This window comes from Pelodiscus sinensis, chromosome 2, assembly GCF_049634645.1.
Source record: "Pelodiscus sinensis isolate JC-2024 chromosome 2, ASM4963464v1, whole genome shotgun sequence".
NCBI lineage: Eukaryota > Metazoa > Chordata > Testudines > Trionychidae > Pelodiscus > Pelodiscus sinensis.
Window position 1 is genome coordinate 68,754,920 of NC_134712.1, and position 27,966 is coordinate 68,782,885.

General features: G+C 39.0%; 1 long non-coding RNA gene across 1 annotated transcript; it reads right to left on the bottom strand.

The window, feature by feature from the left end:
- Positions 1-3,218: 3,218 nt before the first annotated feature.
- LOC112547039 (uncharacterized) lies at positions 3,219-21,878 on the bottom strand. The gene is made up of 3 exons (XR_003090783.2): positions 21,803-21,878; positions 3,645-3,722; positions 3,219-3,499 (listed from the first exon to the last, which is right to left on the bottom strand). It is a non-coding gene; the product is annotated as an uncharacterized LOC112547039 (long non-coding RNA).
- Positions 21,879-27,966: the final 6,088 nt, after the last annotated feature.

Consider the following 27,966-nt stretch of genomic DNA (forward strand, 5'->3'; position numbering starts at 1 on the left):
AATGTTTTTCTATTGGAAAGTGTGGACTCAATGAAATGTAACTTGCTTTAAGAAATAGTCATTTTGTTGAAATTACATTTAGGAAAAAATGAAAATGACTTTTTGAATCGATCAAAACATTCCATTTTAACATACCTGGAACAGAATATTTGGATTTTTTATTTGGAAATGACCTTTTCTTTAAACTTTTCTTTACTAGAAGAATTATCCAGTGTTTCTCTGGTCCTCCAGGGCAGGGGCTTGCAATGGGAGGTGCAGAAGTCATGGCATAGGGTTGAGAGGTGTGGGAGGCTCACGTCAGGAGGTGGGGATGCAGGAGTTAGGGTAGAGTTGAGGGGCTAAAACCGGGGTAATGGCAGAGGGCTGGGAGCTATGAGTGGGGGAGTGACTGGGCCACCCACAGCAGTATAGATATAACTGCAGCTGCTGCTCCCCCCCGCCCCACCCCATCTCCTTCAGGGGAAGCCAGAGCTGTGGTGCCTGACCTCAACCATTAGCTCCTCTGGGGAAGCGGGCTGGGGCCACCAGACAGGGGCAGATGACAGTTTTGCGGGGCCCCAGGCAGCATAATTCCGCGGGGGCCCCCCTTTGCCAAGGCGCATGCGCAGCAACACCATGCGCATGCGCAGCGGCGCCACGGCGCATGCGCGGGGCTTTCTGAAGCACGGGGCGGCCGCCCCGTTCACCCTGCCCTATATCCGCCCCTGCCACCAGATCCTCTGGGGGAGCAGCCAGGGAACCAGGGCTGTGCTACCCAGCCTTGGCCACTGGCAGGACTTCTCTAGGAAAGGGAGGTGGCCGGGGGAGCCAGGACTGTGTGGTCTGGCCTCAGGCACTGGTAGTACTTCTTGGGCTGCAGGCTGGCAGCCTCCCCCATCTGGTGCTGTGGCCAAGGGCTGGGGAGAGGGGTTTGGATCATGAGGGCCACTTACCCGGTCTGGTGGCTGGCAACATGGAGAACCCGAGTTCCAGCTGGCCACTCACTTCCTGATGTGGCCACCCCTCTGTGGCACTTTGTAGTATAGTGGTCCTGCTCGCAGTGCAGTGGTCTCTCTGCCGAATAACTCCCCCTTCCTAAGTCCCCTACCTTTCTGTGTTATGGGAAACAACTTCATTCCAGGCACATCCCATTTTCCTAGCACAACCAAACCCTGACCTTGCTTCATGTTAGGATAAGAGGAAGCTGCTTACCAAATTTCGTAGCCCTAGCTCTTACAGTTTAGGAGGAGTTCTTGAAAAAATTAGAGGGTAGATAGATAGATAGATTCACACAGAAGCACAAACTATATATATATACACAAATATCGAAATACACAAATATCGAAATTATTATGAACAAATTATTTTATCAAAATGAAGTATTTCAATTGGCCTCACACAATTTTTTTGGAAATTTCATTCACAATTTTTCAATATTCTTTGGTTTTGTTGAAACTCAGAATGTAATGAATGTTGAAATAATGGAATTTCCCATGAAACATAAATTCCTCTTCCCTCATCATATGAGTCAGTAATAACATAATTAAAAATCAATGTTTTTTAAATTGGTTTTTAGTTTATAGTGTTCTATGCCCTGATATTTGCTACATTATGGGGATTTTTTCTGCGTCACTAATTATGAATTTAGTGTAAAATCAGGATAAGATGCTATACGAAGCAGCACATGGTTTATGAATTTTTTAACCAGGCTGTTTCAAATGACATAATTTAGGCAGCCAACTTGTGTCAGGCCTTTATACCCTTCTGGAATTTTTATGTGAACTGGTTAAGCAGGATAAAATAGCTGCTCATTTCTATGCACAATGTTATAGATTCTCTTGGTTTTTAATTTTGATGTTTTCATCAAGCAGTACTAAAATATTGATTATCTCCAGAGATTTCAGTGTCTTATGTATCCAAAGTTCTTTCCTTCTTTGTGACAATTTGTCTGTTATTATATAAATACATGTTTTCCTTGCTTTCTTTAAAAATACCTTCACATTTTTGTGTTCAGATTCATTTTCTGTCTGACAATACATGTAGGATTATATACCCTCAACCCTGTAGGCATCAATGTAGTTGTTCTGCTGTACGTGGTTGTTCCTTAATTGGAACTGTAAGTATACTTCACAGTTTCCAAGCTGATGATCTCCTGCTTCACCATGACTTGTGCAGACACTTCCTATGCTGTGTTCATTCAGTAAAGCTTAGCCTTTATGGTAAAACTTACAGACCTTGATCTCAAATTGGAGCTGCAAAAGTTTGAGTTTACAGGTCTATTCAAAGCATTCTCCTTTTCATATTTAACATCCTGTAGCCAATTCTTTTGTGTATTAAAGCTTTCCTCGGCTTTCATGTAATTCTGATAACCTGAACTTCCTTCAGAGTGCTGCACATGTTAAATTCTGCAGGAGTTCTTTCCCATTGAATGAAGAGAATCTGGTTTCTAGAGAAAATATAACAATAGCAGTCCTAGAAATGACAGCTGTAGAGCAGTTTTGAACCTGGCCAACAAAACTAAGATTTCCTACCTTGACATGGCAATGTTAGGCAGGACTTTGAGGAATGACTTTGTAATCCTGATTGAGAGAGATCTTTTTAGGGGTGAAAAAATATTTAAGCCTCTGTGCCCATCCTATCTTTTGTGTCACTACTGACACTGCCAGCAAGGTAGCCTTGGTGAATTTTGGGTTGTGGACACTTCTCCAAAAATAAAAATGACTCCACCAATTTTTATATATGGAGCTCATCTTGTAGATGCTATATTTCATGGGCTGTCATGACCTTCAGTATTGTACTGTATTCTGACACCAGAGATGTTTTATGTAATAATTCTAGTTGGGCTATGATAGGAACATTATATTATTATTTATTTATAACATTCATATTATCCTCTCATCCCTTTGTTCCTGCAAATCTATTAATCTGGCTCATCTCACCCTAACCTCTATTTCTAAATAATTAATGCAATCTCTACAGGTTGATCACATTCTCTCTCTTATTACTAATAACTGTACACTTACATAAATTCCAATGCTGGGGGGGTTTCTACTTTGAAAATCTGCATTTTTTCCATGTAAGGACTTGGGAAGGAGGATATTATAGTTAAAGGGAAGTAGTCAATAAATAACAAAAAGAAAGAAATGAATTTACTTTGGAACACTACCTCTCCTGATAATACAATTGGTCTAAAACACATATATGGTTTTTTTCCTTCATTGCAGAATCACCTTCTTTTAGACATTATGTTTACTAACCTTTCCATGCTTTCCTTCAGGTACAGTTAAAATCACTGTATCTAACATGGGATAACTGACAAGTTGCCACTCAGTACTCCCATCACAGTATGTATCAACATCTTGTGGAAGCCTTAGAAGTCCTATCTCCATCAGATACAAAGCAGTAGTTAGTGGCACCAAACATTTCTTTCCCCGTGATAATTCTGTGGAAAGGGCCATTTGAAATAACAGAGCCACCTGTGAATTCTGAAAGTTCTAACAGGCAAGTACAATTTTATAATCTGCAAAAAAGGAGAGAAACATCAATGCAGCTACTCATGGCAGACAAGCTACTATGGCTACTTGCCAAAGACATTTACTTACCAGCTGAAGACCGGATAGATCATAGAGTAAAATTTTAATTGAAGAAAATATTTACAGCCTCACCTGTGGACACACAGGCATCAATCTCTGCTACATATTTTGTGGAAGTAGCCCTTATCAGTTCTAAAGACTTCCAGTCAACTAAGGACAAAAAGATAATATCAATATTAAGGATGATTTTACTTGCTGCAGTCTTTATAATAGACACAGGCTTTGATACCATCAAATTCTTGACAACAGTCATTGCTTCAAACATAGTGTAGACAATTTCAGCTACCTCTACTAACATAAAAGGCAGAGCAATTACACCAAGCAGTTGCTCATGCACATGTTAATGAGAGGTAATACTGTGGAGAGCTATTTTCCCCCTCAAACAATGGGGAGGCAGTGTTAGGCTATGTCTGTATTGGTAAGGGTTGGCAACAGAAGTGCTGTTGATGTGCAAAAGTCACCAAAAATGAAAATCAATCAAACCTTTTGTTCTGCCTCCCATTGTTGACGTTTCATGACCACACTGCTAGCACCCTTTTGACAGATAGAGCAAAGCAATGTGGGTAAGCTTTCCACAGTGCAGTGTTGCAGGAAAGCAGAAGTGATCCTTGCACTTCTTGGGATTCCCTCGTAGCTGTGAGCTCTCTGTGCTGAGGAATGTCAAAGCAGCACAGCAATCTCTCCAGCCCTCCCCCTGCAGCAACGGTCTGCCTGCCACTGTGTTCCTACCAAGGCAGAACAGGAACATTCCAGTGATTTGTTCTTTTGGTTTGAACACTTCACTCAGATGTCAGGTAATTCCCAGAACTTTCAAAGGGGAGGGATACATGCCTGCAGGGCAGCAGAGATCACAAAACACTGAGTACAGACATCAGGTCAGGCATTGTGGAATACTGGTGGAAGCCAGTTCTCTTGACAAAACAAACAGCAGAGTCCACACTGGCTCTCCCCAGGTGAATGCCCTATCCCCTAGGACATGCTACAACCCACCCCATCGCCTTAACTTCAGCGCGTCCCTTATCCCGCTTTCCACTGGGGAGGCCTGGGTGTTGACTTTCCCGTCTCTGTCCTCGTGAGGGGGGCAGGACTTGAACGCACCACCCTGCCCTCCCCAGGGTGACAATAAAGGGAGGTGAAAAGACAAAAATTTCTCACAGGGCTGGAAGTTTTTTGTTGCCAAAACTGAGTGTTTTTCCCAACAAAAGTTGCATTGCAGCATAAACGCTTTCACTCTTTTGTCACTAAAAGGTAGGTTTTGGTGACAAAACATGTCAGTGTAGAAAAGTTCTTACAATCTAATAATATAAATTATAGCTTCCAGCTCCCTTCTGTTAAATTCAAATACAGAATGGAAAAGAGGATATTTTTCCCCAGGGGAAACAGAGTGGAAATATAGCAAAATGGATAGAAGAAGTGATCAATATAAGGTACGTCCTGAGCTTAGGACAAACATTTTTCCCTTGCATGTTTATAGTTCCCTGTAGAGGATCCAAGAGAGGGAAGCCAAATGCAAACTCAAAAAAAAAATTCCCTGTCTATAAGATCCTTAGAGACGGAGTAATTCCAACAACAGTTAATGAGGCCATAACCTCAGCGCCTTATTTCAGAACTCCCAAATGGAAAGTCCACAGAAAGAGTCCTATGGTCCGGTTCAGCTACTCCCATGAATGAAAGAAGTGATGAGATGAGGGCTTTCCCTCCCATCAAAAAACAATCTGCATGGCTTTTAGTCCCCTTTCTTTTACTTAGAGTTCCTATTTCTGTTTAAATAGACTAGTCCCTGGTTGGGGCAGAGCACATCCTGGAATATACTCAAGCTCTTTTGTTGGTTGTAGGCTCCAGCCTGTCCCTTAAAGGAATAGTTATACATCTTCATAATCTCACATCATCCTGTCTAGTGAAAAGAGAAGCAATAAAAAATATAGACTTCTTAGCATATGTGTGACATGCTTCAGATGGCACATGACGAAGTTCACTGGTTAGAACATTAGCTTCTCCGGCTTGTGCTGGGTAGCCCATGGGAAATTTTTCTAAAAATCAACAGTTTACAGCTATCGACTCACGCAATAGCAAGGATTGCATTGTTCTGTATGTCTGACAGTTCAATTGGTTAACAAAATGAGCTGAAGCAAGGAGGAAGAATGTTAGCCTCTTATATTACCAATTCAAAAGGTAAATCCTATGATATCAGTATATGGAATTACAGCACGAGACTCAGCGTTAAGAGATCTGGATTCTAAATCACGTGCCATTGGGCAAGCCTCTGGAGGGTATGTGGTATGATTCCCACCACAGACAGACAGACTTACACTGGCTTAAAATACCAGAGTGTTCATTGTGGCTCAGTTGGAGCCCCAGTTTGGACCCGCAGAGTTGTGTGGGTTTGCACTTGAGCAGCTAACCTGTGCTGCAAAATCCTTCCTGTAATTTTTAGCTCAGTGGATCAGGCTGAGCGAGGAATCCCAGCTCCTAGCTTCAGGGCAGACATACACTTATCTTCCAATCTTTAAAACTGGAAATGCTGATAGTTTAGTTACTGATGTCACAGAGAAGCTGTGAAGCTAAATCCATTCATGTACGTTGTCTGTCAAATGCTATGTGGTCTACAAATGAAAGATAGTATAGGAATGACCAGCATTATTATCAGTGAGTAAATAATTTTCAGAAATAATTTATCTAATGGATTTAACCTCTTTTCCTGCTCATGCAGATTTTTACTGCATCAAAAGTTTGTTATTTGAGTTTATTCAGTTCCAATCAGCATTTTCAAAAATGTACTCTTCTGTAAATTGCCCCCAAACCTTTCATTGTAAATACTGGGTATGAAAATTAGAGCTGGGAGTTTTTAATGTATTTAGATTTATACACACAAGCTAAAAAAAAAATACTTGCCCCCATACTCTGAATTAATACTCAGTCATAACCAAGTGCAGAGTTACAGAACAATGTAATTAATTGTATTTGATCAGAGAAATCAGGTTGTATTGTTTCTGTTCCACCACTGGATGACTGAATTTCCACATGCAAATATAACATTCATTTTCTGAATATTAGCCTTAATTTAGAAAAAGGAAAATTTCATCCTTGCAGGAGTTTTTTCTCTCTCTAAATAGGATACTTCCATCAATTGTTCCCTCTGTGAAGAACTCCTGCCTCTCTTCTCACACACTATAGCACAGTGGAACCAGATTGATTCTGCCAGGGAGCACCCTTAGGCTGTAGAGAATGCATAGTATTTGCCTCTTAGTGCACTGTTTGTCATGTCATGAGTAAAACTTTGGACAAATTCATTCTGGAGAGCTTGAGGGAGAGGGAGTTCTTCCCAGTGATGGGACCCTGAATGACAACTACAGAAACCTCCCCAATGCTGCTAAGGAGAAGAGATGGGTGACATTTTGTGACCCACCTTTTCAGTAAAAAAATGAAGTTTTGGTGACACTGAAATATTTAGTGAATATATGTCAGTGTTGCTAAATTTGTGTTCATTGGAAAGAAACTAAACAACTTCCCCAGAAATCAAAACATTTCATGCTGACATTTTCAAAAAATGTGGGTTTTATTCAAAATTTCCTTTGTTTAAAAAAAGTGCTGGAAAACTAAACATTTAGGGTATGTCTAGACAACATGGCTCCGTCGACGGAGCCATGTAGATGAGTTTACTAGACATAGGAAAATGAAATGACGATTTAAATAATCACTGCTTCATTTACATCAAAATGGCCGCTGCACTGTGCCGATCAGCTGCTTGGCAGCACAGCGGGGCAGTCTGGACGCTTCACAGTCGACAGTGGAAGCCTTTGTTGACTGCTCCATTATGCCTCATGAAATGAGGTTTACTGGAGCGGTCGACAAAGGCTTCTGTTGTCGACTGCGGAGCATCCAGATTGCCCCACTGTGCTGCTAAAAAGCTGATCAGCACAGCGTAGCAGCCATTTTGATGTAAATGAAGCAGCAATTATTTAAATCACCACTTCATTTTCCTATGTCTAGTAAACTCATCTACATGGCTCTGTCGACGGAGCCATGTAGTCTAGACATACCTTTAATGTTGTGTCACCAAAACATTTTGTTAACCCCCAATTCATGTTTTATGGCTGTTTAAATCATCATATATTTTTATTCAACTATATAAAGATTTATTGTAACTGACAGCAAACTGAAAAATTCATTTTCATCCATTTCTCTTTAGGCCTGATGGATCTTTTCTATAGGTAATTTTATTGCAGTTGCACATAGATGTCCTAATGAAGATCTCAATTGTATTAGTTCTTGTTTAATATATCTTCTTGTATTAATACATGTCCCCAAAGGTATATAAGTTATGGTAGAGGTTCCCGAATGGGAGTATGCAATACATTTTTGGTGGGTGGGATATACAGGAGACATAATTAATAGTGGATTTTATTTATTGCTTTATTTATTAGATATTCATAATAGGCTAATCAGACAACTTTCCAGTTTTAAAGCTTTGTTATATAAAATACAACAGTTAATTCACTTCAAGAGGTACCAATGAGAATACATAAATAGACACTCTAACATTATATAGTCCTTATTTCCAATCATCATGTAGCTTGGGTTCAGTTGCCCAACAATGTTCCAATCTAACTAAGCTCAGAATTTAGGGTTTCTTTTATTGTTGTATATGTTGCATAATAATTATACCCCTGCATAACCCTTACATAATAGTGAAATACGAACATATGTCTAAAGATAAGTAGTGTTAAAAAGAATAAAGAAAAGTATCCGCAATGAGAGGGGTATGGATATGGGTAACTGGTATATCTGGAAAAGGGTATACTGTAAATTTGGGAACCTCTGCTCTAAGAGCATATCTACATTTCACTCACGAAGTGTAACTCCAGCTTGTATGGGCCTCCTAAACTAGGGGGCAGAGTCATGGCTAAACTGCTGAGTAGAACCCCTTCCATGACATTGGGCATGTACTTAGGAGAGTAACTCATGTTGCTGCCATGGCTAAACTGCCATTGTTACTCAAGCTAGCTTTGATCTATAGGGGCACGCCTGCACAAGCTGAGATCATACCACCTTCCTGTAGGGTAGACAAAGCTAAAGATGGCAAAGGAAGAGCTATTATCCCAATTTCTGAGAAGCAGAATGCAGAGAGGTTAAGTCACTTGCTCAAAGTCAGAGAGAGCCTATGACACATCTACAATCTGAATAGAGACCTGAGCTCAGTCCTGTGTGTGAACCACAGCTATCTTTCCTTTCTTCTTTACAGAGAAGAGAAATTAAAAGCCTAGGGTGAAATTTGACTTTTTATTCACATGTATCATTCTCATCTGTATCTAACATTTGATCTTGTTATTAAAACAGATTTTGGTGAGGCAGGTATAGGGGAATGTCCCTCCATGTGCCTCTAGAAGATGACATAATGAAAAGCTTGAAAAAATATTTGAGCTACTGCAACTCTTCTGAAGTGCTACACAGTGGAAATTCACTCAAAACTACACCGTCCTGCTTGTTCGCTGGAAAGCTAAGGCGAGTTGCCTCTTCATTTGTTAGTAAGATATTTCCAAGCTATTGCTGAATTTGAAGAAGTTAATGTCAATGCAAAGACTGAAAATGTTTATGCAAACTGTCATCTCTTTGGCCAATGCTCTTTTCTCCTCCAGGCATATTTAATAATTTTGTCTTTATGCAAGCTCTCTGTATGGTTACATTAAAATATTTTCAAAGGACTTTAATACTTGTTAGCACAGGATTCTTTCTTTGCAAATATCTGCCAACCATTTTACAGTTTCTTCCTTTAACCTCTTTTTCATCTCAGAAGGCTGCCTCTACAGCCTTGAAAACAAACAAATCACAAAATCTTCTTTTTTCTTTGTCAATAGCAAGCATTCTCCTGAGTTTCCTATAACATTTTTTCTATCACTCTCATAAAAATCCACATTTCTTTCCTTCTCTTCTTAATAGAGTCTATTTTCTCCTTCCCAAAAGCATAAATTCTCCAACTCACACATGGCAGATCTTGGCAACTTTTCAGTTGCTGCAATAATAGGAGCAATGACACAATTTAAATAATTATTAGGAACACAATGAAGAAAATTGAATGAGTTTGCCATAGATAATATGCACTAGGATACATAAAGAGGTGCAGAAGAACTTTTCCAAACTCTGGAACAAGCTTTTACCTCAATTAAATGTTGTCAGTCTTTTGAAATTTTGAAATTCTAATGAAATAGTTGCCATTCCTGAAAGAAATATTGGTGACAAGGATTTTCAGAAAAAAAATTGTGACCATTAAAATGTTTTGCTAGTTCAATTATTTTTAACCAAAATGTTGATAAAATATTTAATTATGATTACATTTTAATATGTAATATAGCCTTGTCTTATTCTATGCTACGCTGTGCTACAATACAACTGGCTCCTTCAGCATACAGTACGGGATAGGGTATTACTCCAAATAGTGCTTCATGTTATTTAGTGAATTTCTCCTAAACTAGGGAACCCAAATCAGACCATAAAATAAAATGTTTGCAACTCACTTGTTTCAGGCTTTAACTGTTTAAGCATAATCAAAAATAGTTGTAATTCTCAACATCCTTCATTAATCATGTGAAAGGGTTGCTTGTTTTTTTGTCAGTGCCGGGAGTGGGACAGCATATGGCATTTTTAAAGGGTTCATTGTTTTGTGTTTAGAATGAGTATCTAATATCTCTCACCAAGTGTATGCAGTATGATTGTGGAGAAAAAGTACCCTACTAATTTCTGTGAAAGGTTTCGAAGTGCTGTCACTCACATAACCTTAGGGCTAAATATAGCCCTTGGCTCGTCTGCGCATCCTGAGGTTCCCACACATCCTGTGGAATAAAACCCTTGCCCATGCTGTAAAATCTCTGTACATTATTATCTGCATCCTTTGCAGTAGGGTAGAATTCATAGCTCTTCCCTATGCATGTGAGGAGATGATGGTGAGGAGGTTCCTTGTTTGTGCACTCAGAACCTTCCTATTTCTTCATGAAAGAGATTTCCTCCTCATTGTCAATCAGAAAGACTGAATGAGAGGCAAAACAAGACAATGACCCCTAGGCTGACAGTAGCAGAAAAAGACTGTCAACTGGGAATGTGAAGTGTGGAACCTATATCAGGGTAAAGGTAAACAACAACAAAAACAAAAAACCAACCCAAACATACCCAATATGGGGAAGAGGGTGAGAACATTTTTCCTTCTTTCCCTATGATCCACTCAAATCCAGCTCTTGAAATTAAGGGATCAGACCCTTTCTTTCCCATCCTTCTTGGTTCTGCTCCAAGAGAGATGGTTGGAAGAAGAAATCTTATTTGAATGAACACCCCCAATGAGCCATTCTGGTGGTCAGTTAGAGTTCCATCTCTATTTCACCCCATGCTTGACACAATCCTCAGGATAGACCACTCTAAGCCCTGGTCTACACTAGGAAGTTATTTTGAAATAACTCCCCTTATTTCAAAATTACAAGCCGAGCATCCATACTCCCAAGCTCATTATTTCAAAATGATAACTCCTGCTTTCAGTGAGGTATAACATGAATATCAAAAAAGTTATTTCAAAATAGCGGTAGTGTGGATGTTTTGGTGATGCTATTTCAAAATAACTACTCCCCAGAATAATTCAAACTAATTACTCCCCAGTGCTTCCTGGGGCTTCAAGTCAAGATAGAACTTCCACATTAACAAAGCCTGCCTCGATTAATTTCAAGGCTTCCCCATAGTGTGAACATGCTATTTCGAAATTATTATTTTGGGAATTATTATTTCAAAATAAGTTATTTTGAAATAATTTCCTAGTGTAGATATGCCCTACTGTGGTACCAGATTCATCTCCTATAGTCTTGAACCAAAATGTTGCTATAAAACTATAAAACAAGTAAAGTCAGAGTACTATTGAAATTTGGTTATCCATAACAGTGAGATTTCATGCATAACTCAGTAAAATGGAAGCCAGTGAAATATACTTTCATCATCAGATCTGTTATGCAGTATTTATTTAGATGGCACAATCCAGCCTGAATATTTGATACACATAAAAATGTCTTAGATAAGATATAGTACTTTGCACTGCCAATGACCTGTGCACCCATTTCCTCAACTTTCCCTGAACGATTGGTGCATCTATTTGAAAGGTAAACTGTACAAGTCTTGTAGTACTAGGGCATGGAACATAATCAGGGTTGCCAACAAATTGTCAGAAAAATAATCTGGGTTATTACTTTATAAAATCATGCAACTTGATTTTCATTTAGATTTTAATCATGAATTTGTTTTAGATAGATGCAAAGCTATTTCATCAGTTCCGGGTCTGTGTAGTCTTTTGAATTTTCAGAGTATGTTGAGAAATAGGAAATAAAACACTGTTTTCTATTAGCAAATTGTTTTTTCCCCAGACTTTTATCTTGCAAAATAAAGTCTATTTAACTCTACCTTGCATGAAAAAGCATTTTTTTAGCCACAAACTGACATTCTATTCTCTCAATCCTAGTCTAATAACAAATGCGTCAGTGTTGTGCTTTTAATGTTTTATTCAAACTTGTAATAACCGTATATCTCTATAATCAATATATTCCCTTTCAGGAAACATTCTATATCCTTTTTCTTCAATTATAAACTGCAAAATAATGGATGATAATGTTCCTGTCAGCAACTGAAAATAGCTCTCAGATATGTTAATAAACAGTACTTTGAGAGCAGCCCAAATTTCGTCCTGTTTTTGCTCAAAAGTACTGAAAGTGTGAGCATATGTGCTGAAACTGACCTCTTTCATTTTTTCCTTCTGTTTTCTTTATGCTAGTGTCTTTTCAATTTCTCAGTTGCTCTTGGAAGCTCTGCTTTTTGCAATTTGTAATCAGAAGAGAGGTTTGCACTCAGTTCAGTTTTCCTTTTATATCTTCTCTTCTAAGAATTGTTATTTTTGCCATCAGTCACATTCAACCTTAATTACATTCATTTTAGAACTGGGATGGAAACAATTGCATGTCCTTTGAAAAGTGTCACAAAGAATTCCATCCCTAACAACAGGTTCCTTCCCCAGGGCACTCCCAATCGCCAAATTGGCCTCTGGTTTGCTATACCGGGATGTTTCACCATGCCACCCCTGTTGCAAAAGGCACAGCACTACGTAGCTATGAAACATTGTAGAAGGGATGGGACCCAAAACTTAGCTCAGCAAGGATCTGTGCTGTTCTGGAACAGGTCACAGGTCTGACATTCACATAGTTAAACAATACAGAGAATAAGATGTTACTAACCCCTTCATAGCTAGAGCCATGCAAAACCAATTACCAGAGCTCTAGGTAGGGAGCTATGTACAGCCTTAACATGCTCTCCCCATACATAATTAGCTGATATGAATGAAACATAGGAAAAATATATTATGAGTTCACTGCAAATGTAATCTACTTTGTCAGTGTTCCATGCCCCCTCTGTGCCAAATCCATGAGTGTGTTACAGCTCCTAGCTACAGACCTGGGTTCTTGGTTCAAGCTGAAGGCACTCATGCTTTCAGCTCTGGAACTTCCTAGTTCAATTTCTGTTTTTGATTAAGATGGTGACTCTCACATAACTAGGGGCTTGCCTCAAATTTGAACCTCTGTGGTAAGTTTCCTCTGTCCAAAGGAAAGACACAACCAGCACTTAGTCTGCAATTAGAAAGAGGTGCCAGAGCTCAAGCAATTTTTTTTTACATTCATAACTGATGCAGCAAGCCCAGGGGTTCTCGGGCTACAAACAGACAAGCCCAAGGTTGTCCTTATGGAATGTGCAGCTGTGCAGGGAACCCCAAAATTTGGGGCACCACTGGGTTTTAATGTCCACCTACCCGCTCTTCCCATCCGTGTTCTGTGGCTCTGCTTCCTCTGGAGGGAATCTAATACATTTAAAAGTGAAAAAGCCTGCCAGACCAACTAGCAAAGCATTGAACCTGTGAAAAAGCCATTCACACGTTAATGAAGCCATTTAAGAGGCATTTGCCAACTCCGGGTATATACGGTCAGTTTCTGAATTTACTGTGTTAGTATGCAGGACCTTAGTTTAAAATTTGATTTAAAATATTTCATAGTAAGTTGAACCTTTCATTTCCAGCACATTGAGGACCTGACCAGTGCCGAACCAGAGAATTTACTTTCACTCTGGAGCAGCTCTGGAGCAGCATTACCAACACTTCCACTGCTTATTGGGCTCTTTGAAGACATTTAGGGATAAATAGAGCTAAGTAACAGCACAGAACACTGAGAGCCAGGACTGGTGACTGCAAACAAACTTTATGAGTTTATGGGAAACTTGATAAGTTGACATCAGGCTAACTAAAATCATGCTTAACCACGGATGTTGCTGGACCAGAGTGTGCCGGACTACACCAGTTCAACCTGTAGTGTGTTGCTGATGATTATGAAATTGCATCTCTAAAAAATCCCCACCCAGGCTGCCATTGGGGGGCACCAATTTAATAATACTGCATAGGACATCATAAATCCTAAAATAATCCAGAACAAGCCTAGAGGTGCTGGAGCTCAGCCCTGGAACAAATTAAGCATTTCATGCAACCAACTGGTCAGTGTGAGCTATGTGTTCCCCTCTGCCACAGAGGCTGACAGTCTATGACAGGTCTCAACTTAAGAGCTTGGCTCTTTAGCTTAAGCTTATCGATCAGCCCAAGTATATAATCAGACAAAACTATTCCCTTAGTGCAAGAACAGCAACAAAACTATTTTCCCTTTTTAACTCTGGTAGTCAGCCAGAATTTTCAATGTGTCAGCCAAGATGATAACCATAACACAGTCAGCCAGAAGTGCTGATTTAAGTGGGTAATGTAAGAAATCATGTTTATATGGTGCCTTACCTTAAGCTTTAGACCACCATCCTGTGCTTTTCAGAACATTGGGCTACCCACATCTTCCATGTTTACCTATCAGCTGCCATGTAACCTAAGTCCTTCCATTTCAAATTACATTTTTCTATGTACAATTCCAAGTTATGTTAGGTCTACCCCTCTTTCTTGATGGATTTTCTGGCTTCTAACTAAGAGCCATAATCAGAGTTGGAAATGATCATTCGTAACACGTGCCCTAGCCAATGATGTCACACTGAACTTAAAATGATGTAACAGGGTTCTCCCTTCCCTTAATGAAATCAATAATGGAATGCATTTTGTTTATCGTGGTAAATGCTGTAACTGTTTTGTGATGCCACCAATGGATATAGAAAGAGATTGCCTGAGTAACTTTATTGCATGGCCTATTCTAACATCTAAAACAGAGGGGAAAGGAGAAGTAGATAGGAATCCCAGCACAGATAGACCCTTGCAAAGGGAGATTTTCAGTTTTGAGGTTAGAGGTGTTGGAACTGGTAGTAATGGAGGTATTAGAGAAAGCTAAAATAGATGAACAAGATTAGAGAAAAATATGAAAAGTTGCACCCAACCAAATATAACTCTAAGTTAATTTATTGCAGCCCTAGAAAGTCAGAGTATAGTGAATGAAGGGTTTTGCTTCCTCTAATACATTATGCCTATGCTTCCTCTAATACATTATTTACTTCCAGGAAAGCATAAAGGGCTCCTAAAGAAACCATATTCCTCCTAAACAATCCATTCTGAGTCTTACTTCTTTTTTCTGTTTATTGAATCTTGGTTTCCCGTAACCATAAAACCCCACAAAAACAGAAAAGCAATAAATTGATTTTACTTTGCTTTGTAATTTGATAAAGCATATGATCTGTACTAATGGTAATATCCATTCTTCCTTAATACAGCTTGTCAGCATTTGACGGTAAAACAGTTTTGTTGCTGTTCTTGTGCTGCTAAGTGAATATTTTATTGAATGATCAATAAAAACCGAACTGACAAGAAAGAAATCTTCTCATGCGCAGTGCGGGGTCTGGCGCATGTGCGGTGTGGGGCTGGCGAGTGGGTTTTTGCCGCGGTTGTCGAGCCCTGTTGATAACCAATTGTAGTGGAAAACATTTTACAGAAAGAGAAGAACCATCTCCAATGCAGTAGGAACACTACAGCATTGGAGGAAGTGCCATCTTCATGACAGGGAGGATGGCAACCAGGATTACCAAACATCACTGTAGAATTGCCATGTTTCCAAAGAACTCGCTGATATACTGGACCAAGGCTGTGGGGGAATGGAGGCTGAAGGAGACCACAGGGATCTGGTTATGGGACTAGAGGCTGGAGAACTTTATAAAACCTTTGAAGTAAGTTCAAAAGCCTTGGCACCAGAAGCACCCCAAGTCCAGATTCCATGTCTTGAATTGGCCAAAATGATCGGCAAATGGCAAATCATGACTTAATTTCATCCTGAAGCCTAGGCTGCTCCTGTGGAACATAAATACAACCCTTCTGATGGAAGAGGACATTCTGTAAATTGGAACTCAGAATCAGGTTGGGGACCCACATCATGTAAGCCTGCTATATTTGGGTTGTGAATAGGTTGTTGGGGATGCAGATGGAGAATCTCAGATTACTGTTGATCATCCCATTGACAAAGATAGACACCTTGACCATGGGGGCAGAGCACTCTTTGCCAGAGTCAAGTTTCCACCTTCCCTTTTCTTGTCCTAAGCAACAGGTTACCACAAAATCAAAGTGAGAGAAGGGAAAGGAACAGCAGGTCTGGTGTTGGTTTAGGTGTCTATTTACTTCAGGATTTAGAATAATGCTCCTTCTAGAAGGTGACACTTGTTCCTCAAAAGTCGCCTTGATAGCCAGACGCTCCTTGTTCTAAATGATGTACATTTGTTTTTGCAAGGGTTAGCTTTCCAAGAACAAAAGATTCATGGGTGGATCTGGTTACATGTTGAGCTAAAACTGCAGTTTTAGCAAAATTTGGGATATCCGCCTCAATCATACATGGGATCTGTGTGAATCAGAATGAAGGTTGAGATGAATTTCCAAACTTCAGCTACCCTTACCATCTCAGGCATAATTTATATTTTGTATTAAAATAAGTTATACCCACTACAAAATGCAAACATGTTTCATGAAGCATAATGGAGAATTTCTAAATGAAAAGAATTAGGTAATAATTCTCTTTCAAGTAAACTATGAATGTATTTTCATGATGAACTTTTAAACTCAGTGGACTTTCAAGCTAAGTATGCTGAGATATGATAGGCTCATGAAGTAATCTGTGATTCAATGCATTATTCATGGAAATAAAATTCAAAGGAATTATTATGAACCTTGAGTTTAAAAAAATTGAGTTCCATTTTCCATCTTAATGTACAGTCAAATTCTAAAGCTTAGTTGGCTAAATGGATCTGTGTGGATTATTTGTACAAAAACGCCTTATTCGCAACATGCATTTTTACTTGCTAACAACACTGTATTTGTTCTATGCTTCTTAAGAAGAAAAGAGTAGCAATATCTTCATTATCACAATTAGAAAAGGCAGAATGGAGTGTCAAGTTTTTAAAAAATTTTGGCAAGACATTTTCATTTAGAAGGTATAAATGTATAACAGATTTTTTTTTAAGTAGAATGCTGTTCTCCTTCAGTTGGGTAGAATCTGGTGGTCCTATTCAGTTTTTAGTCAAAGTCCTGTTCACTTTAATACAGTGCTACCAGACCCCTGTATTCAAAGTTCAGAGCTCTAACTTCCAAAAATTCTGATGTGATATATTAAAAATAATTATTTTGGGTTTCTTATTTGCTTTTTGTGAGCAAAATCATGACACCTTTAGGTGTCATGTTTGTAAGATTTTCTATATAGTCATGAAGATAAGAAACTACTTTTTTTTAAAAAAATCAGGAAGTTGAGATTTTCTTATAATTACCTGACAACAGGAGCTAGAGCTCTCAGACTAAGTTATAAATATTGCAAGATTTGCAATAAAATAGCAAGAGTTGGCAACAATATTAATGTGAGAGTTTCCCTGAACAAAACCAAAGTAAAAACCTCAGCATTTTGCAAAGTACTATTGAATTGAATGTACAAGATTACACAAATAATGGTTGGTAGTGCTTACTAAGAAAAAGGGAATGTCAACATAGGATATTAAAATGGCATAATGTTAGAGCTGATCAAAAATTTTCTGCCAAAAATTGGTTTGGATAGAATATTGGTTGAATTAAACAATTTTTCCTTTGAAAAATCTCTCTGCTTAGCATGGTACATTTTGACTTTCCCCTCAAAAAAACAAAAAAAAAACCCCTCAAATCCCAAATGCATTCCTGAAAACCAAACAGGTTTTGGTTTTCAAACAGAAACCAAAAGTATTTAATGAAAATCTAAAACCTTTTAATCAGAAATATTGTCCTGCTGCCTCATGGGATATATGGTTCAAGAGTCTCAAACCTCCATTCTCCTTAATGGGATTGAATCATAAACTGGTCCCCACAGAGAATTCTTTCCTGCCTTGCTCATAGACCACAACCAGTCCAGGTCTCCATCACCACCACCACCACCACACATGCTGAAACTGGAAGCACTGTAGATGGTGCTGCAACTTCTGGCTTGAAGTGAATTCCATCATATACAAGGTTTACAGGTTGCTCAGTGGCTCATAGCACCTACCCTATACAAATCTAGCAGCCCAAATAGTACTATGCTTTAGTATATTCTTTCAGCAGGCCATAGTCTGTAGTGTTATTGACGTTCATTGACTTTCCTTAGCTAACTTCCCCACTTGCCTTGTGGTGAAGGAACAAGTCCTAACAGCAGCCAGCCCTGGCAAACTCTACCTTCCTTCACACTCCCTGCTCTCTCACAACAGTTTCATCCTGTCTGCTTATATAATCCCAGCTGTTGGGCTTGCTTCCTCCTTAATTGCCTTGTTATCCCCTCAGTTGTAGTTCTACTCTGTTAATTCACACCCTTTGTCAATTGCCTATCTTTCTGTTAGATCTCAACTAGCATAAACAGGTGGGGATTTAAGTGAGAGCACTGAGATAGCTCCTGAGTCAGCACAGAATATTCCAAGCTGGTTCCCCAGATGGACTACATCTCCCACGAAACACCACGATGTCTCAGTGAGAGCAAAGACTATGGTACCTCAAGAGTGATCAAATGGTACATGAGGCATCTGAGCTACAAATCCCATGCAGTACTCTAGGGGGATTCCTGAAACATCTTTTCACCAAAAAGCCAACATTTTCTGCAGAATCCGAGGTGTCATTGTCTAAGCAGCTCTATTTTTTTCCATTCTGTTCCAGGTCGTAGTTAGTTACATCTCATAATACCCATGTTCATTGATTTCCACTGATATTGTAATAGGCCATTAAAACATAAAGGATCGATGCCTCTAGAAACGTTCAGTAACCCATGTTGGTGGATGGGAGCACAGCCATTCGTTTGTTTTTTCTTTAAGGCATCTAAGGGTCTATAACGTGAGTGCAGTCATATCAGAACTAACCCCACTGAAGGCAATAGAATTACACTAGTGTAAAATACTGGCTCTACCAGGACAATGGGGAAGAGAAGAAGGGAATAAGGGAGTAAAGATTCAGTTCATCAGAGCACCTGCATTATTGCTACAGAGATGGTAGCCTGGGATCCCTCCAGTATGCTGCCCCGTGTTCTTTGCCACCATAATAATCAAGTATGTAAAGATGAATGGAGCTATGGCTCTGCGCCTTCCTACTGGCTTGGCATTAGCTGGGAAGTAAGCAGCAGCCTTTTCAGAACACTGGAGCAAGTGGGGAGCAGGAAGAAAATGTGGCTGAATCACAATCCCTTAGAGGAGTTCCTCCCAGGCCAGAGCAGCTGCCTACACATGACCAACCCTAAGTGTTCCACCTAAGGGCTGGTCTACACTACTGCATTAGACTAAAAAAATCATGTTAGATCAATTTGATAATTAATGTATCCACACTACTAAGCCCCTTCTGCTAACCTAACAGGCTTTTAAAGTTGACTCCTGTTCTCCATCTCGGTGAGAGGCATAGAGCTAGAGTCTTAGATATGTGGGCAACACACTCCACCTATTAAATTCAATGGGATATGCAGGGCTCTAGGTTAGTTTGAGGTCTTAATATTATCTGATTTCCTACCACATGCAAGAAACATATTGTGGGGAAAAAAAATCAGTGTTTAAAATACCCAGCAAGAAAGGGATTTGGAGATGCTCTAGACATCAGCTCCTATTTTCACTTTTTAGAAGATTTCATTCCAAAGAATGCATCTGAGCCAGTAGCCTTTACACAAGCAAAAGTTCTGTTACACCACACATGGCACAGGAAAAACAACGGTAGAGCAGATCTTTTATATTGAGCTGCAGCCAACCCACAAAGGGGAAAATACTTTTGAGTTTTTTGTTTCTTTCTGATAAATCAGGAAAGCCTGAGTGACAATCTTTTTTTTTTTTAGGAAGCAGGGAGGGTTAAACTTATTTTTACATTAGAAATTCAGTTATTCTTAAACCAGTATTATCTGGGGGAAATGGAATAAGGAAAATAGAAGGAAAATGAATTCGCAACTATTCCAGATTTGAAATAAACAATCGAGGAAAAAAAGTAGTCAGGCTATTTAAAAATACTGCATTTTAATTGTTTTTGAAGACATTATTTAATCTGAATGTCTTGCAGGTAGCTGGGGAAAAGAAACTCTTTGCTGAAGAATCAACTCTTAACCTTCCAATTAGTCTAAAAGAAATCACCCACTCCTGTTTTTTAGGGATCATCTGGTTAAAACAAGGGAGATGACATTTGTCATTCCAGGTATTTCTGAGCTAAAAATCCAAGCAAAATATAAATAAATAACCTCTTCCACTCTCCATTACCTTTCTGATCATTTGTATACATCTCCATACACCAAAAGAAAACACACATTCACAACATTTTCCTTTGCATTCCACTGCTAAGCAGATTTTAGTGCTAATGCTGAACTAGAAGGATCAGTGTTCTAAACAAGTGTAACAAATCCTATTTATTTTAATTTTCACATGAAAAATCAATACATGCAGCAAAAATTCCCACTTTCAGTTTCTGTGGCCATTGCTCTGTCTATAACATTATTTTAGTACACTCTGCTACTTCATAATATACAGGAATTGAAAGAAAAATATCCTGTCAAGCAGGTTGCCAGAGCTAAATTGAAGGATCTCTAGAATATGGGGTGCTGGTTCTCCATTGAGATCTGGTGCCGATGACAAGGCATAGTTATTAACCGGACAGATCTGGGGTCTTGATGTGCAAGTAAGGATCTATATCATCCTTTTCCCATCTACTGAGGAAAGGGAGTGGAGCTAAGTGATTCTATTCACCACTGCATGAGCATCTTGATGTAAGTTACAGCAGCATTAGAAGTATCCTAATTTATATAGGATCAAGCTGGTCCCTGACCTTCCCCAGGCTTTAAGAGGCCTTTTCTCTTTCTCATCTATAACCCTAAACTGAGTATAGCTGGACCAGACTACAGAATCTGACCAGAGAGCTTGGTTCTTCTCTTTCTTATATCCTGTGTACTCATTCATACATCTGCAATGTTGGTGCAAAATACTATTTTTCTGACTTATAATATCTTATATCCACTCTGCATAGGTGTAAATGACTGCACAAGGTTTAATACTGATGACAAATCAGGCCCAAGATAAACATGTTAGTAATTACTCTGCAGTCCACAGGTGCAACCAACTACTGAAACACATACTATGGCATCACTCTCCATTCTCATGGCAGATTTTTTTCCCCTCTACTCACTGTAGCTATACTTTTTTCAGTGTGTAAGTCTAAACATAATAAATCAGAGCAGTATGAAACTGAGCTACTATGTGCAGTTTTGTTGGCAAGAGGAGAGCCGGAAAGAAAAACAGTTTTAGATACTCTAAATATTCTCTACCTTCAGAGAGCAGCCATTTCTGTATTATCATCTCCCTACATCATTCTAAATGTGCTATCTTCTCTGACTCTCATGACTAAAACCATTTAAAGACTTCCTTGTGTTCTTAAATAGACCAATATTGGCATCATAACTTCAGCTTTGGGAGACAGAAAAACATCTACCTAAGTACATTCATAATTCCATACTCATTCAGGAGAGCATTTAGCGCATAGCATTTTAGTTGGATTGTCTCAAATACTATCCGAGATGGGGATGCCTTTCCTGAATGGAAGCCTCCATCATGAATAATGAAAGAAGAGGTTATGTGTGAAGAGTTAGAATTGTTAGACACAAGTTGAGGATACAAAATTACGATTTTTGGTGAGATAATTTAAAAAAAAGTCAATATAAATAGCTTTTTTATTTTTGGTGGACAGCTTTGTGTTGCTATTTAATATTTTATACCTGTTAGAAGATCTGTTCAGAGAGCGTGCTGAATCTTTCATGCTGCATTTTCATTGTGGTTGTCCCGGTCTCTCTGAAACAATTCAAAATTACACAAAGGTTTTATTATAGGTTCAATATGCAGTTCTCCCTTTACCTTATTTTAATCCATGAGTGAAACTCTCCTCTGTGACAGAAAGTATAGTATTATTAAATGCAAATTTGCATTGATTACCAAAGGATAAATCTTCACAATGCACCAAGTGTATGCTTTAATCTAAGAAAACAATATCTGATTTTGATTTCTATCATTATAAATGCTAATACTGAACAAGCTTCTCTTGTTTAAAAATAGCATGCTGCAAAGGCATTACACCAACATGGCTTTCCTATGCAGTTCTTCTTCTGGTAGTGGGATGCCAAAATGTATGATATAACCCCCTGCCTCTTATTCCACTTAGTGCTACCCCTCTGTTTTTCAACCAACAAGGTGTAAATTTTAGGTATGAATCAGGCTGGCTGCAAAAGCAGTCTTATGGGCCCCAAAGGAATAACCCATGTGAGATCAACAAATATACTCCATAAATCACCACAGCATGAATGCTAGGGAAAAAAAAGATATTGATGAGTCACGCTAGGCATACAGTTTTCCATTGAAGAGCACTGAGCACTGTTTATTTAGACTAAGAAACATATAACCTACAGTAATTTCAAAGATCCTCTACGCTCTTTGATTTGCATGTGGTTCTGTACAGAGCTATAAAATGCCCTGTAACACAACTCTGGGTATTTTATATCTCTGGGCCCTGCACCTGTGCACAAAGCAAGATAGAGAAGAGAACACAATGGGTTGTTGATGAGGTGGGATGGTGTATATTTTGCTACTTTAATTTATTGGTATGTCAAATTAATTTATTATTTTGGGGCAAAGTATCATGCTGCTGAGTATTTTATGTATTCCTAGGTGGCTTGTAGCTATAATTAAGCTAGCACTTCTGTACAGATTAGATTAAAATATATAAAATAAAATAGATAAATAAGGAAACTTCTGCCATCCTTTGTTACCTGGGCATGAACTCAATGTAGTCACAGTCTGTACAGTTTTTGGTGCAAGAACTACACAAGTCTAGTTCTGCTGCCCTGTTTATCTACAGCAGGAGTTCTCAACCAGTGGTACACAAAGGTCTTCCAAGACTCATGAGGATATTTGCCTAGTTTTACAACAGGCTACATAAAAACATTAGTGAAGTCAGTACAAACACGGACAAAATGAGAAAGTAAGCAATTTTTCAGTATCAGTGTGCTCCGATTGTGTAAGCAAGTAGTTTTTATGATAGGCGACACATAGCGTATGCAAGACAAATCAGACTCCTGGAAGAGGTACAATAGCATGAAAAAGCTGAGAATAACTGATCTATACTACGCATGGAGTTTTGCTCCTGCTGTTCTGGTCTTCTGTACTGTTGTGATTACCTGTTATGGCTATTGATTTCTCAGCCCCCTGTCCACTTTGAAGTCTCATTGATTTAAGATTTTATTTACTTATGCTATGTTTGTATTTTAAAGTGTGAAAGCGAGCTTTCATTTGGGGCAGGGTCTATACAGATTTGAAGGCTTAGTGATCTGCAGATAAAAATCTTTGTTAGTATTTTTTTTAATTATTGGGTACTTAAAACATCTGTGAAAAGAATGTCAAATATCTGGACACTGGATTAATATAATTAATTAATTTTCATTAACTTCTTTACTCCTGGAAGACTTACCCAGCATTTCCTGGGTCCTTCAGGACGGGGGCTGGTGGTGGGGTGTATGTGAAAGTCAGGGCAGGGCCTTGGTAGTATGGAAGGGGGAGTCAAGGCAGGAGGCTAGAGGCATGGGGGGAGAGGGTGCAGAAGTCAGGGCGGGAGATTGAGGAGGGGCTAAAGGCAGGGGCTGGGAATGTGGGGAGGTACAAGAGTGAAGTTTGGGGGCTGAGAAGGGCACAAGACAGGGGGTCCCATCCAATGAGGCTTTCCCCGCCATCTGGTGGGGCTTCTCTCCTCCCCTAGTTCCCTAGCCAGCAGAGACCTTCTCTCTCTCCCCAGCCTCCCTCAATTGGCTTTTTCTCTCTCCTCTTTCTCCTCCCAGCAATCCTGGCCAGCAGGGGCCTTTTCTTTCCCCCCAGATCCCCTGGCTGGCAGATGTCTTCCTCGCCCCCAAGCTGGCAGGGCTTTTTCCTTCTCCTCCACTGACGCTGTGGCCAAGGCCCAGGGAAGGGTTTGGGGTAGGGGGCTACGTACCTGGTCTGGTGGCAGGCAAGGTGGAGAGTCCCAGTCCCAGCTCCAGTTAGCTTGGTAGTGCAGCTGCTCCCAGTGGTCATTCTACAGTAGTGCTCTTCGCTGCACACACTGTCCTCACTAAGGCTATGTCTACAATACGAGGGTTTTTTTTGCATGAGTCACAACATCATTAGCATATTTTCTGCTGAAAAAATTCATAGTGTAGACGTAGCCTAAGAGTATCGTGTCCCTTCTTTCTTCCCCCTCCCTTTCCATGCTATGAAAGACATTCCCATTCCAGAGTCTTCCAATTTTCCTGGCACAGCCAAACCCTGACCTTGCATTAAGTTTGGATAAGAGGAAGCTGCATACAGCTCTAGCTCTTACCATTTAGGAGGAGTTCTTCAGCAAACAGACTCATAGACAGACAGACAGACACACACACACACACACACACACACACACACACACACACACAAATGTATAGAGAGATGTACATTAGATAATACAAAATTAGATTTTAATTCAGCCCTTCTGCATTGCAGTACTTGGTTTATGGAAGCACTGTGGATATTACATGGATTGTAAGTCAATGAATGTTATCTCCCCAGTAGCAATTTCTCCCTATATTCTTGATTTGACCTATTCTCTCATGTATTTCTACTGTCTGAAATAAGATTGACAGCTCTTCAAAATAGGGAGCTTATCATTCTGTATGTTTTGTAATCAGCTATGTATACCTACATCAATCAATACATTATACCATGATTGTTAATTTAAGGACCATTATCAACATACTATTGATTTTTAAGCAGAACTCCTCACTGACACCACAGTATTTTCCACGGATTTGACCATGTGTCCTAGAGGTTTTTTTAGATCCCAGTGTCACTGTATACAAGCCCTTCCCAAATAAATTACAAGTGCATGGCAAATTAGTCTCTATTAGTGAAATCCATCTTCATACAGAAGTGTAACACAAGGTCTATGACTACATAAATCCATCTTAAGCAATTAAGACTCTTGATTAGTTTAGTCTACTCTGGAAAATCATTTCATAGCAAAATCCCACAGCTGAGAATATTTTATCTCCAGCTCCTACATTCTTCATCCTAGACTTTAAACATTTCAGTGTTAAAGGGAAACAAAACTGTCTATTCAAGTCATGGATATGGCCATTGATATAATTGATCTTGACTTGATGGCTTTGACAATTTGGAGCAAGGCATTTAACTAATAACAGAAGAGGTATGGAATACAAGGGTACAGTCTTTAGTAGCTTGTCCCAGGCAGGAGCACTCTGCACAAGCTAGAGCTTCTGCAGCACTTCAACTAATAAGATACTTATTACGTCTGCTGTGATGACAGAACTGACAAATTTATCCTAACTGTGAATCAACTATAAATCAACTATAAATAGTGAATCAACTATAAATAGTGAGTGAACGTTTATGAAATGTCACAATAACCTATATCAACAAATGTTGGGGGAGAAAAAGATCAAAAGGGAGACAAAGTCTGAATTACTGTGGGGAACACATGCTCAGGGCCCTCCACTTCCCTGTGGCTCCTGCTGATGCTGTTGGGGGAGCAACTACTGCTGCTGCCCAGTGACAGCTGCTCCCCTCCCCCTGTTATTCCAGAGGCTGCATCCTTCAGGGGATAGGGTGCAATGAGGGAATAGGGTGTCAATGTTGAAGATTCACCTGCGACCCTTAGAAAATTGTTCCAATGGTTAAATACTCTCAGTATAAAATGTGTACACCTTATTTCCAGTCTCGAGTTGTCCAGCCTCAACTTCTAGTCACTGGCTTGTGTTATACCTTTCCCCATTAGACTGAAGAGCTTATTATTAAATATCTGTTATCTATGTAGATATTTACAGATTGTAATTCAAGGGTCAGTTAATCTTCTCTTTTTTAAACTAAATAGACCCTCTTGAGCCTATCAGTGTAACATGTGTTTTCTAATCCTTTAAATCAGTCTCATGGCTCTTCTCTGAACCCTCTTAAATTTATCAACATGCTTCTTGGGTTGTGGGCACCAGAACTGGACCCAATATTACAGGAGTGGTTGTACCAGTGCCAAAAGTAGAGATAAAAATAATCTTCCTATTCCCATTCAAGATTATTTTGCATCCCACAATTGCATTCACTCCACCATGACTTCCAAACCTTCTTAGTCACTGACTCCTAGGATAGAGTACCCCTTTCTGTCAGTATGGCCTACATTATTTGATCCTAGACTATTAAAATACATAGTGTTTGCTTGCTTACTAAGAGCTCTATCACTCCAAATTAGTTACCTATCATCTTCATTATTTACAACTCCCCCATTTTTTGTCATCTGCACATTTTATCTCTTTTTATTTTATCACAGGTCATAGGTAAAAAATAACATAGGACCAAGAACTGAGACCTTCAGAAACACACTGGCAACAGACCTATTTTAATAATGATCCCTTATTAACAGTTATATTTTAGACCTATCAGTTTTTAATCCATTTAATATGTACCACGTTAAAAAATGTAGAATATAAAATTAAGGGAAATGTTGTACAGTACCAAGTCAAATGCCTTAGGGTGTTTCTATGTAGCAGGACTTAACTTGAAATAAGCTACACAAATTGAGCTACCCCAATTGTGTAGCTTATTTTTAAATAGCTTATTTCAAAATTGGGAGTGTCTATACAACGCTTATTTTGAAATAGAGCACTCTTCCTCTCACTTCCTTTATTCTTCATACAATGAGGGTTATAGGAGTCGGAGTATGAAGTCCTCCAGCTTGACAGTATTTCGACATTATTTTGAAATAACTGCCTACTGTGTAGACACGGACTAAGTTATTTCAAAATAATGCTAGTACCCTCACAGAATCTAAGTATAACACATCAAATACTTTATCAAAATCTTATAAAAAATATCAGTTTAGATTAGCAGAATTTATTTTTCACAAGCCAGTGCTGTTTTGTATTGATCACCTTATCATTCTTTAGTTAATTCTTTAGTAATTAGGTCCTGTATCAACCATTCCATTATCTTGCATGCATTTTGTAAAGATATTTATGTAAAAAACTTATTTTGTAAAGATTGCTGTAGATTTATCTGGGGTTTTAATAATTGCGGGGTTTTATATATTATGCAGGAAAAGCAAGGGTCTGAAAGTGGTGTATAGATGTCCTTATTGTAACATTTCCATTTAACTTCTTTATTCAGTATAATTCTTTGGCAATCTCCACAGTAGTATCTCAAAGCACTTTTTACATGTTAATTACGTTTGAACTCTTACCCTCATATTCTAGAGGAGCCCAGGTTTCAAACAAGAGGCATCTGTTATTTCAGAACAACTATTTTCATCTATGACAGCTGCTTCATGTTGCTTTGTTTATGGATGTAATTTGCACCTGCAAAATTTGTGCCCCTATTTCTGGGCTTACAAAATGCATTGCAGGTGTAAATCTGAGATCCTGCACTTCTAACTACAATAGTTCCTCAATTTTATGAATACCAAACTGATGAATGCCCAGTTATACAAACCATTTTTCTCCAGCAAAAAAACAAGAAACCGGAAAGAGTTGTCAGTGAAGAACAAATTGGCATCCATTCACATTCTACTGGAAGTTTCTTGCAAGACAAGAAGAAAGCAATGAAGTGCACCCTACTGCATCTTATGCACTCTACTCACTGTAATTGAGATATTCAGTTTTTTGAACATCTCAGTCCGCAGTGAGTTTGGAAAACACCAATTCTACAACATCTTATTTGGGCCCAAAACTCAATTTTAAGCATGAAAATTCATGTTAAAATTGTACCTCCTTTTCTGAAAAAATGTGTTTTTTAATATGTGAGAGCCCACTGGGCTTCCAAAGGGGGAAATTTAGATAAAGAAGGTCACTAATGCAATAGCAGCATCTAACTGTATCATACA